Source organism: Bos grunniens, chromosome 3 (genome assembly GCF_055505025.1).
Source record: "Bos grunniens cultivar Pamir isolate PY7600 chromosome 3, Bosgru_T2T1.0, whole genome shotgun sequence".
In the NCBI taxonomy this organism is placed as follows: Eukaryota; Metazoa; Chordata; class Mammalia; order Artiodactyla; family Bovidae; genus Bos; species Bos grunniens.
In genome coordinates this window covers 11,771,503-11,784,388 of record NC_141167.1, presented here as the reverse complement: position 1 = coordinate 11,784,388, position 12,886 = coordinate 11,771,503, and the positions used below count along the sequence as shown (strand labels likewise).

At 41.2% G+C, this 12,886-nt stretch overlaps 1 protein-coding gene across 11 annotated transcripts in view; it reads right to left on the bottom strand.

Moving 5' to 3' along the window:
- THRAP3 (thyroid hormone receptor associated protein 3) overlaps nt 1–12,381 on the bottom strand; it is a 72,207-nt gene extending 59,826 nt beyond the window's left edge. For 6 of the 11 annotated variants that reach the window (XM_086379606.1, XM_086379641.1, XM_086379629.1 and 3 more), the window contains exon 1: nt 12,322–12,381. The gene's annotated coding sequence lies outside the window, so the exon portion shown is untranslated. Of the gene's footprint in view, nt 1–11,723 lie in introns of all 11 variants that reach the window. The other 5 variants (XM_086379614.1, XM_086379648.1, XM_086379664.1 and 2 more) reach the window with 2 other exon arrangements.
- Between the last annotated feature and the right edge of the window lie 505 nt (nt 12,382–12,886).

The following is a 12,886-nucleotide window of genomic DNA, read 5'->3' as shown; positions in this document are numbered from 1 at the left end:
CGTGGTGCTATCAAAAATGAATAAAATAATCCTTTAAAAAAAAAGTGTACAATGAATTTAAGCAGAGCGGTTAAGAGTAAGAATTTTACAATCATGTGACTGACATGGATTAGAATCCTGACTCCACTATTGTGAAGGTTTGAACACGGTACTGATTCTCATCTAAAAAACAGATGCATTGATCTAATAAAATTATCAAAGGATTAAATGAATTAATGTATGCAAATCACAGTGTATGTTGTATTCTAAAAAGGTGGTTTGAAAAATAAAAACAAGAATGCTGGATAGGAACAAATAACAGCAGATAGGCTCAACAATGAGAACTTTATTTTCCCAAATTGCTTCAATAAATCAACATTTTACACTTCATTAAGGCTCCTTCCTTTCCCCCCAGTAACATGCTTACATAACCACCACCAAACAACAAATTAAATCCTTAAAGATATTTCCATTTCCAGAATCACCTTCAAAAAAACTAAGCTGATACACAAATATCTGTCCAATGCAAAACAGAGATCAGGCTAAATCCCTAGGATTTTGTTTAATCCCACATTAGGTCCATTTCAGGTGCTGACTACTCAGGGAGAAGGAAAAAAAAAATCACATTAAATGCTATATAACTTGTATCAAGAAATATATAGCCAAGAGACTTTCCTGCTGGCCTAGTGGTTAAGACTCTGAGTGATTAAGATTCCTAAACGCAGGGAGCATGGGTTCAGTCCCTGGTTGCAGAACTAAGATCCTGCATGCAGCTCAACCAAAAAAAAAAAGAAATATACTCAAGAAAAAGTTGTGAATATTTTCTACAGGAAACTAGATTATTCAAGAGTTACTATATGTAAAGCTGAGTTTTATACACATAATGCATCCAAAAGGTTTTATCTGAACAATGTTTTCCTACACACAAAGAAGTAACGGCAGGAAGATGAGTACCGAAAACAAAGTCCATATACCTACAGCCTTGCAAGTGATATTTAATACAGAACAAGGAAACCAAAGATCTCCTTAGAAAGCACCTCCTACTTCTTGTTTGAAGCTTCGAAGTTCTAGGTTAGTTATCATGATAAAATCAGGTGAGAAGAGCAAGGTCAAAATTCCAGATGGAATAACACATTACTCTAATACTGTATATTACATATATATACTGTGTAATATATATATATACACACACACACGTACATATGTGTATACATGTATGTAATACAAGTTATAGCTAACGTATACTTTTGACCAGCACATAAAATCTTTATCTCCTAAAAACCACAACAATACCTTAGTCAACAACCTCAAAATTAATCTTTCACTCACATTCATGGCTCATGTATGAAAACTAATGGTCAGAGCAGGTTATCAGATTTCATCAGGAAGCCACTCTTTGGGCTAACCATGTTAATACTTTTTTCATTAAGTTGCCTTCTCTCAGAACTTCCCTGGGGTCCAGCAGTTAAGAATCTGCCTTCCAATGCAGGGAACTCAGGTTCAATTCCTAGTCAGGGAATTAAGATCCCATAGGCTGTGATGCAACTAAGCCCTGAGCCACAACTGCTGAGCCTGCGCACTGCAACAGAGACCTAGCACTGCAACGGAGACTCCACGTGCAACTAGACCCGAAACAGTCAGATACATAATTTTTGTTAAAAAAAAAAAACCTGCCTTCTCTCAAAGAGAAGACATTTCAAATATACTTTTAAAAGACCATAAATGATATGACAAAGCACTTGCAATAGTTAAGTAACACTTTATATCATTCTTTTAATAAATTTTGGATCTACTGCTTCTGAACCAAGAATTTAGTAATACAACGGCTAAACTCAAACAGCATTCAAAACAATTACATTTCAGAATTTTTAGTACTCAGCTAACACTGTTCACTCAACTGTCGAAACAGCACTAACCTAACTCCATCTGTGCCTAAACTTACATGAGACAAAATTTTCATAACTTTTACATATCCAAACCATTTAATAACCATTTAGCAATAAAAGAAATGATGGTATCTGACTATGCTAAGCTGCATAAGATACTGAATTATGTAATTTTTCATGCATTCTTTATATTAATGTCAAAATATACATACTGTAATTCCCTCGAAAGAAGGTAGGAAGGAAAGCATATTTTCATTTTAAAGAAAGATACAAAAAACTAGGCAAAGGAATTCCTTGGCAGCCCAGTGATTAGGACTCTGCCCTCTCACTGCCAGAGGCCCAGGTTCAATACCTGGTTGGAGAACTAAAATTCCACAAGTCACAAGGCATGGCCAAAACAGAAATAAAATTGTTTTTAAAAAGCTAGGCAAATATTATCTATTCCAAAACACATTTTGTCATTTTATTTGCAGCAAGGCAAATGAAAAAGCCTGTGTCAGCTTGTGGATTCATGTCCATTTATTCTTGAAAATAAATTTAAATATTTAACTCTGGATCTAATAAGCCTGACAAAAACAAAATGGATGTTTTCTTATGTGAAGTGAAAGTGAAAGTCTCTCAGTCATGTCTGACTCTTTGCAACCCCACAGACTGTAGTTCAGGTTCCTCCTCCTATGGAATTCTCCAGGCAAGAATACTGAAGTGGGATGCCATTTCCTTCTCCACGGGATCTTCCTGACCCAGGGACTGAACCCCGGTCTCCGGCACTGCAGGCAGACGCTTTACTGTCTGAGTGAGGACTCTCCTAATTTACTGCGGAATCTTCTCCTTGGACCCTTACTCTGAGCAATACAGCAGCTGCCAAGAGTGGAAGTTTAGAGTCAGACCTAGGTTCAAATCTTCTCTCCCTAAATTAATCTCTTATGATTCAACTTTGTCATCTATAAAACAAAAAATCCTTCACTTACCTTGTAAAGTATAGGGTTAAATGAGATAATACATGTAAAGTGTTTAAAAAAGCATTTAGTTAGAAAAAAACTCAACATATAAAAGTTCTTAATATTTAGGTTGACCTTATATCCAGGTTTGCTTAAGACAGTCAGTTTACACTTGCTGTTGCAGTGTGTTAATAGCATCCCCTCTCTCAATAGCATCCTGGTTCAAAAAGGTAAATTATATGGTCACAGAATTAATTTGACAAAAGTAGTCCAACTAAGCCCACCAGCCACAACTAGAGTCTGTGTGCCTCAACAAAAGATCCTGCATGATGCAACTAAGACCCAAAGCAGCCAAATAAATACAGCTAAAAAAAAAAACAAAAAAGATTTTAAAAGTAAAAAAAAAAAAAAAAAATCAATGTCAATTCCAGTTGCTGATTAGTTGTTTTTGAAGTAAAGAAAAGGGACTTCCCTAGTGGTCCAGTGGCTAAGACGAAAACGCCAGGCTCCCAACGCAGGGGGCTGGGGTTCCAGCCCTGGTCAGAGAACTAGACCCCACACGCCAAAACAAGATCCTGCATACCACCATGAAGAGCGAAGACCCCGAGCGCCACAGCCAACACCCGGCAGAGCCCAATCAGCATCTCTTTTTTTTTTTTAAGTGAGAAACAGAAACTTTAATAGGTTTAAAAGATAGTATTCCCTCTGCATTCTAAACAAACCCATGTGGGCTAAGAAGTAAAGAATGTTTAAATATTATGAAATTGGTGATACATAAAAGACAGCCAAAGCCCAAAACTCTTTGTAAAATCTATAAAGAGAAAGAACTGCAACTACTCTGAGGCCCCAACTATCTTATGCAGAAGTAATGCTGAGAAAAACATGAAAAAAAAACAAAAGAAATCAAGGCTCCCCAACAGAACTTTCTGAGACGAGGAAAATATTCCATATCTATGCTACTCTGCTGCTGTTGATGACCCAAAACACGGCTACTATGAAAACCATACTATTTGATTTTAATTAACTCAAAGTTAGCTAGCCACATGTGGCTACTGGCTACCAAAATGGACTGTGCAGATGTAGACCACAGGTCACTTTTTTCCAAAAGAATTCTAAAGCTCACTACATACTTAAAAACAAACACTGACTAAGGAGGAAACAGAACAAAAGTTTCAGTTCTGGGCATTTTTCTACACATGGTATTATGTCAACAAATATGGTTCTCCAATCTACATGCTTACATAACTTATATGCAGAGTACATCATGAGAAATGCTGGGCTGGAAGAAGCACAAGCTGCAATCAAGATTGCCAGGAGAAATATCAATAACCTCAGATATGCAGATGACACCACCCTTATGGCAGAAAGTGAAGAGAAACTAAAAAGCCTCTTGATGAAAGTGAACGAGAAGTGAAAAAGTTGGCTTAAAACTCAACATTCAGAAAACGAAGATCATGGCATCCGGTCCCATCACTTCATGGGAAATAGATGGGCAAACAGTGGAAACAGTGTAAGACTTTATTTTGGGGGGCTCCAAAATCACGGCAGATGGTGACTGCAGCCATGAAATGAAAAGACGCTTACTCCTTGGAAGAAAAGTTATGACCAACCTAGAGAGCATATTGAAAAGCAGAGACATTACTTTGCCAACAAACGTCCGTCTAGGCAAGGCTATGGTTTTTCCAGTGGTCACGTATGGATGTGAGACTTGGACTCTGAAGAAAGCTGAGCGATGAAGAATAGATGCTTTTGAACTGTGGTGTTGGAGAAGACTCTTGAGAGTCCCTTGGACTGCAAGGAGATCCAACCAGTCCATTCTGAAGGAGATCAGCCCTGGGATTTCTTTGGAAAGAATGATGCTGAAGCTAGAACTCCAGTACTTTGGCCACCTCATGCGAAGAGCTGACTCGGAAAAGACGCTGATGCTGGGAGGGATTGGGGGCAGGAGGAGAAGGGGATGACAAAGGATGAGATGGCTGGATGGCACCACTGACTCGATGGACGTGAGTTTGAGTGAACTCTGGGAGTTGGCGATGGACAGGGAGGACTGGCGTGCTGTGATTCATGGGGTCGCAAAGAGTCGGACACGACTCAGCGACTGAACTGAACTGCATCTACCTCTCTTGTTCTACCTAGAATTCCACTGTATAAATATACTAAAATGTAAGCAGTTCCCTGGTGTTGTACATTTAGGTTGCTTTTAATTTTTCACTTAAATAACACTGCAATGATTATCCTCATCTTTAAGGATGTGTCCAATTATTTCCTTAAGATATATTCCTAAAAGTACAGATACATTCTGCTGTTCTCCTGAAAGGCTACAGCAACTTACATTGCTACCAGCAGTACTTGTCCCAACAATAATTATCATATTGTTTATCAAGACAGAAATCTGAGGGGAAAAAATGGTATCTCCTTGTTGATTTATTTAATCTGTACCTCTTATTTTCATGTGATTTATTTTGTCAAAATAATGTAATTTTCAAAATGGTTAGCCAATTGTTCCAGAAATTTTTATTGAATAATTGAGTCATCCTTCCTGCACCATCCTGAAACACTAACTTCATCATACATTCAGCACTTACCACAGGCTATCAGCTGAGGGCTCTGGGTGGTTCTCACTACTCTTTCAAGTTTAAGTTTTTTCCAAACAGCTAACAAGAAATCCATCTTCTATATATAATAAAGTTAACTTATTGAACCCTACTATTTGCTCTGGCACTGGGCTAACCATCTAGCCATCACAATAATCCTTGTTGGAGGTAAATAAGAGATTTCCATTTTCATTTGAAACTGAACAGATAATGAAGGGTTAAGCACCCTGCCCCAGTCCCAGTTTAATAAATAAAAATGAAAAAAAAAAATGAAGTCACTCAGTCGTGTCCAACTATTTGCGACCCCATGGACTGTAGCCTACCAGACTCCTCCGTCCATGGGATTTTCCAGGCAAGATACTGGAGGAGTGGGTTGCCATTTCCTTCTCCACAAAAGAAACTTATAATAAGAATCAAGGACTTCCATTTATCATACATTCATCTGATAAAACCAAGGCGCTAGGTACCAGAGATCACCTACCTCTATGAGCATGCCCTATTAAATGAACATTGCAGCCGAAAATATTCTGCTATAAGTGGAATAGAAAATATTCCTTACCAAACTACTTTCATCCTGTATGTATCCTTCAATACTAAACAGCCTCCACAGCAAAAAAGAAAATAAGCCAACAATCAAATACATTTTCTTCCTCATTCTCTGCTGCCATTTCACATGACACTACATTAAGTCCACTAGAATCCCCTCGCTGGTTGAATAATGAAACAATCCATGCTTGCTAAAGGTAAAAGGTCAAATGTGACAAATAAGTCCAAATGTGACAAGTAAGACAAAAAAGGTCACATTGACAAATGAGGCCGATACAGAAATGAAGAGAAGAGGTAAGCTAAGCTCTACATTGTGAACAAAGACAAAGCATTCACCATCAACCGAAGAATCAACATATCACCTTCCAATTTCCCAGGAAAACGAGAGGAATATCACAAACAATACACTTGCAATTTAAGTCCATCTGAAGTAAGGCTTTAAGCATAAGCTTTCATAATAAACCAAAGACGTTTATCTCTACTTCCTCCACATCCCTTATGTTTACCTTAACTATTCAGAAATATATGGAAACTAACCACTAGCCTAAATAAATGGCACTGAAGTAAACTTTCTCTTTCTACATTACACATTTCTGCAATGTCAATTTTTATCAACAAGAACCTATCTGTAAGCAGGGAAACAAAACTGAAGACGACTACCTGCCCCACCAAGGGTTTGCAGGCTGCACCTTGCTTAACTAAACCCTGGAGTAGGGCTAAGAGAGCTTCAGGGAACTCGATGGATTTTATCTTTGTAACAGAGAACTGGCAAGCAGAACCCCAAAGTACAAAATATCAACTCAGCACCTCTAAAATGGGGGTGGGCTATTCAGAGCATGCTCAGCTCAGCCTCTTTCTCTCGTAACGCCTGAGGTACCTCCTGTCCAATCTATACTTGGCTAACTTTACCAAAAATTCAAGGAAAAAAATCATTATCACAACCTACTGATAGTTAATTCAGTTTTACAGAACAGCCTTTATACGATGAGTTTTGAATACAAATTTTTATAAATCACCTTTACAACTCATGTACAATACATGTACACATTTTAAGGGTACAGTTCAGTGAGTTTTGACAAAATATACCACCACAAAATAAACACCACCCCAACTCAATGAAAGAATACTTTCATCATTCCATGAAGTACCCTTTTGCCCCTTTGCAATCTCCTCACCTATCACCATACACAGTAACATAATCTGAGTAAGCTAGAACTTGATAGTGGGAGCACTTTCAGAGACTCCCAGTCAGCCATCTATTTATTCCCATTTTAACTCATCCTCTTTCTCAATATTTACTAAGCCTCTTCTATTTAACAGAGAATGTCTTGGTGTGGGGATTCAGCAGTGAATCAAACAAATCCCTGCTTCACTACCTAAAGAGGTAAAGATACAGTAGATGAAAAATAAATAATATAATGTTCAATAGTAATGACGAAGGTTGGATAGTGTTTGATGAGCGGAGTACTATTATTGACAGGGTCATCAAAGAAAGCCTCTATCAGAACCTTTTCCAATGGGAAACATGCATGCAAAGAGACATCAAAACTGCCAAAAAGGGACTTCCTTAGTGGTCCCGTAGTTAAGACTCTGCACTTCCACTGCAGGAGGTGTGGGTTCGATCCCTGTCAGGGAACTAAGATCCCATATCCTGCATGCTATGCAGCCACACTTTATCACATCTGAAACAATAATTTTTTCTATTAAAAAATTTGTCCATTCTTGTCTTTTACTGAACAACCCCATTCTGGCACCTGACCAACTTCCTGAGTCTTCATTTAAAGTTTTTTTCTGATAGCCCATAGTCTGGGAGCCAAAGGTTTTAGTCAAGACTCTAGAACACATCCTTCAGATACAAGGGGACCATCTTCTGGGAAGCCCTAATATAATGCAGAGTCCTGCAGTGAAGAAATCTCTAGGGTAGCTTCACAATGCACTCTATGACTTCCTCTATCAATCATTTATGTATTCTGCCCTTTTTATTAAAATAGAGAAAAAGAAAACTGAGTTATTAACCTCTCCAAAAAACACAGATTACTGAAAGCCAAGTGATAGACTTCATAAATGCACATATTAAACACACACACACACACTTTTGCCTCAAAACAGGAGCCAAAAGTTTTCTAATTAGACATTCAGCAACTTCTCTTCACTTGGCTCTCTGTCTTCTGCAACAAGCCAAGCTGTGCAGTTACTGCATTCCAGATGCTAAAAAGCCAATCAGGCAAAACAAAAATGAGGACACTGCACATGTGCCAGCTAAAAAGGCATGGGCAGGGGGCAGATCAACGTCTTTTCTAAAAACTCTTGGGTTTCTTCAGTTTGTAAACAAAACAATTTCGTATTTTGGGCCCTCCCTTTCCACAGCACTGTTCCTTCTCCCTCTTCTAAAGTTACCTAAAATTTCCTTTTTTTTTTAAGAAGGAACAAGAAACAAAGCACCAAGACAAAAAAAAAATTTTAATGGTGCCTCAACTATAAAAGATGACTGCTGCAAACAGAAACATGGTCCGTGGCTGCCACATCAGATTTTTCAAAGCAGCCTGAATCTACATTTTTTTCATGAAATCTCCCTGCTTTTTAATGTTGACAACAAATTCAAATTTACAACACTGTATGAGCCAAACAAAACACATCTGCTGACTGGATTTAGTCCATGAGCCTTTAGTTTTAAATCTCTGCCATAAAAAGAAAAATACATGGTTCTTTCAGTGGTAGAGCTCTAACTTTACACCCTGTTTCCAATGACACACTATCATCTGAAAAATACACTACAAAATATATGAATATACATCTGAAACCCGTTAGAAGGAAACCAAGAAGAAAACGATCTCACTCTTCACACACTAAGGTGCTCCATTTCTACCAATAAAATAGGAACTGCAAACAAAACTCCATAGAAAAGGGGACTTCCCTGGCAGTCCAGTAAGTGTACTCCCAACGTAGGGAGCATGGGTTCAATCTCTGGTTAGGGAATTAAGATCCCACATGCTGCACAGCAGGGCTTTGCCTGTGGCTCAGTGTTAAGAATTCACCTGCAATGCAGGAGACACAGGAGGCGTGGGTTCAATCCCTGGGTTTGGAAGATCCCCTGGAGGAGGGCATGGCAACCTGCTCCAGTTTTCCTCCCTGGAGAATCCCATGGACAGAGCCTGGCAGGCTACAGTCCATAGCGTCACAAAGAGCTGGACACGACTGAAGCAACTTAGCACACATGCACCCATGCTACACAATGCAACCAAAGACAAACAAGACTGGGGGGAGGGGGGGAACCAACAGAAGAAAATAGTAGGAATCAATATGGATTTCTGTGAAACTGAGCTCATTAAGTTCAGCTTCCTCAGTATGTTCACCAGCCCATTAACTCCTACACAAAAAGAAACTAAAAGCTGATTTTTCTACAGCAAGGCATTTAACTCTGATTTGAAACAAACAACAACAAAAAAAGAGTTCCTGGAGAAAGTCAATCTTTTAGACAGGTACCCATGACTCTTAACTTTCTTGGTAGGCTGTGAGCAATTACTTTTTTATGGGTTATATACCTGCATTACAGACTCTAGTGAATTGGTTCTTAAACTCAGACTCTAATGAATGATGGAAGGTAATGACCCCTTGAGAAAATGCACTCCCTCACAAAAATTTTCGAGTCCATGGACCACTGACTAGGAATGTCTTTCTCTAGAGAATATTAAAAGAACATAATGAATCCCTTTGCTTCTTCCCACCAACGCACTTTCTCTTTCCACTCCCCCTCTCAACTTCAGTCAACTATCACCTCCAGGCAAAATCAATACAATAACCTCTTAACTGACGGTCCCCATAATCCAGTTTCCACATCCCTGGCAAGACTGATTTTCAAATGTAAATCAGAAGGCTTCCACGGCTTCCCTAAACAATCTTAAGCTCTCCAGCTCTTCTTTAACCACTCTCCTCACTGAAAAGAGCCACAATTGGCCTCTTTTCAGTTCCGAAAGCACACTAAACTCTTCCCATCTTCTAGTTTTGGCACTTACTGTTCTACCTGGAATGCCTGCCTTGATATCCCTACTCTTTCCAAAAAGAATTTCTCTGACCACCCTTAGGTCTCTCTTTTTTTAGTGTCTACCGATTTCCCTGCATGGTACTTCCACATCACTTTTCTCAATTTGTAACTTATCTGCTCACCTGTTGTGATTTCCCCCACTACCTTGTAGGTTCCCAAAATGCAAGACCCCTTCTGCCTCACATCCCCTTGTACTCCCAGAGCCTAGCAGAAGGGCCGGTGGATGGCAGGTTCTCAAGCACTATTTATCGTATCAAACAAATACTGAATCAGTCTTAGATGTTTACGGAATGAGGGTGTGAAGCAATCCACCAAAATCTAATCTTTGAGAGCACAGTATATTTTTAAATTTATTTTTAATTGGAAAATAATTACAACATTGTATCGGTTTCTGCCACACATCTACATGAATCAGCCATAGGTATGTGTATTTCCCCTTCCTTTTGAACCTCCCTCCCACCAGAAAGAACAAGATTAACCACACTCCTTCAATCTAGGTTGTCACTTGGCCCAAGAGAAACAGGGTAACACCTCAAGATTCTTAGTGGTTAAGTTTAACTATTCTACAAAAATTAATCAATCTTAGGTCTTATGCTCTCAGTCAGCTTCATCCCACCTCACCTCGGTGCTAATCTCAGAAATACTCCAAGCTTCCTCCCTTCAATTTCTCAATTACATACAATACAGGACGCTCTGTAATCCATAATTTCACTGGCTATGCCAAATTCAAAAAGTATCTGGACTACCTATGCTAGTAAAAAAATATGCTAGAAAACTACTACTGCTGCTGCTAACACGACTATTACCACCACCGCAGCTAAAACTGGACTGTACATAGTATGCAGACTAAAAACATCAGTCTGCAAAACCAGAGATCTTTCACTGGTACTAGGAGATTTAAAAAACAAAAAGATGGAACTGTACTGAATATAAAGTCTTTTAGTTAAAACAGTTCCTTACAGAACCTTCACCTCTTCTACAAAATACAGTCAAGCCTAAATGGCTGCAGGGGAGGGAAAAAAATGTTTTTTTATATTGCTAAACTGCGTACCACTGCTTCACAAACTTTTCAGCAGAGAACAAACTAAGCCCAATTTGTTCCACAGGTTGTTCACGGTAGCAGCCACCTCTGGCTCTTTAGCAGGCTTCTACATAATCATACAGGCTGTCTAGATAACAGGACAGGCTACAACAGACGGTATAGGCACTAATGAGAAAAGGGAGCGCCACCTGAAAGCGAAAAACAAAATGACAGTGATACATGTCCCGCCACTCTGGGCCTACACGTATAAATCCTAAGAGATGATGATAATAGTACTTAATACTCAGTAGGTAACAAGCTAAGCGGTTTTCAATTTACCTCATTTCATCTTCACAGTAACCCTATAAAGTGATCATTGTTACTCTTTGCTATTTTGCAGATGAAGGAAACTGAGGCACCTGAAAGAGAAGCCCCTCGACCAGAAAGCAAAAGCTAGCAGAGCCAAAACTTGAACCCAGGCAGCTGGCTCCAGGTTCCTTCTGTTATGCGGCCACCGAAAGCCCCATCGTCTGTCTCAGGCCAGGCTCCACCACACTCTGCGGCTTTTCCTTCAATCCAATTAACAACCTCCCGGTAAACACTCAACTAACACGGATGGCTTCCAACTTCTGGGCACGAGTGCTACTCGCCAGTTTCTGCTGCGATACTTCACCCCATGAAAGTTGCTTGGGAGCTAAGGGAGGCGAAGGAAATTACCTTATTTAAGCGGAACACACGCCAATTACCACAGGAACGCGGGTCGACCTCACCTCCAGCCCAAGAGAAATGAAAGTGGACGCATAAATGTTCCCGTGACTGATAATCTGGACTCTGCCTCCTCCGGCCACCAGGCCGAAAAGAACTGAAGAGGTAACAACACTGAGTACCAGCCACATGCGCCCTAAGAAAGGGCAGATCCAGGCCAGTGGAGATGGGGGGGGGAGACTCAAGAGTTCCAGGAAAAATCCAAATAATAGGGTTCACCCCTAAAGGGGTGAGTGATTAAGCAGGGAGATGGAGAAAGGGAAGGCTTTCTTGCAAGAAAGAAAAACAGAGATAGGAACTGCTCCGGAGAAAAGGCGGCCCTCAGCGTCGAGAGCTAGGCCGGAGCGAGGGGAAGCCCTGAAGGGCGGGGAGGGGGAGGAGCCGGAGCGAGCGGGGCCCTCTCTGAAGAGGCCGGGGGGCAGGCGCGGGGGAGCGACTCCGCGCCAGGCCTGCTGGAGGCCCTGAGCCAGCGGCCACGCAGAAAAGAAAAACGACGAAACGGCTGGAGTCAACTGAGCGGCCCTAATTCCCATCAGGGTCCCTCACTCACCTGGACCCACCGCAGCGATCGCAGCTGCAGCCTCGCAACGGCACAACCGGCCCGAATCTCGCCCCCGCCCGACAGCGCGCCCCGCGTCCCGGCTCTCGGACGGCGGCAGCCTCGGCGTCGCCCCGCAGCCTCCTGGGAAATGTAGTCCTAGCTCCCGCCTTCCTAGCCAACTTGACAGTCTATAGAACTACGTTTCCCATAAGGCAAGGCGAACACCGGGCCCGCCGCTTTGCGTCACGCGCCAGCTTGTCGGCAGTCACGTGAGCTTCTCCGTTCCATCCCCTCCCCCCGCCTGGGTGGCCTGAGGAAGAAGGAGGGAGGTGGACGGAAGGGGCGGGGGCGTTGCTGACGCCAAGGCCCCCACCATTTTGGAACCAGCCTGGAGCGAGGCCCTGAGCCCCACCCACTCCCGGCCTGCCTTGGTCGTCGGAAAGTCTCTGAGCTGGGAATCTGCTTGTCTGGCTTTCGTCCTCTACCGTGCCACTTCTCGCTTCGTGACCTTGAGCAAATCTCCCCTCTCTGAGCCTCAGTTTCCTCCCCTGTGAAATAAGACTAGTAATTTCTA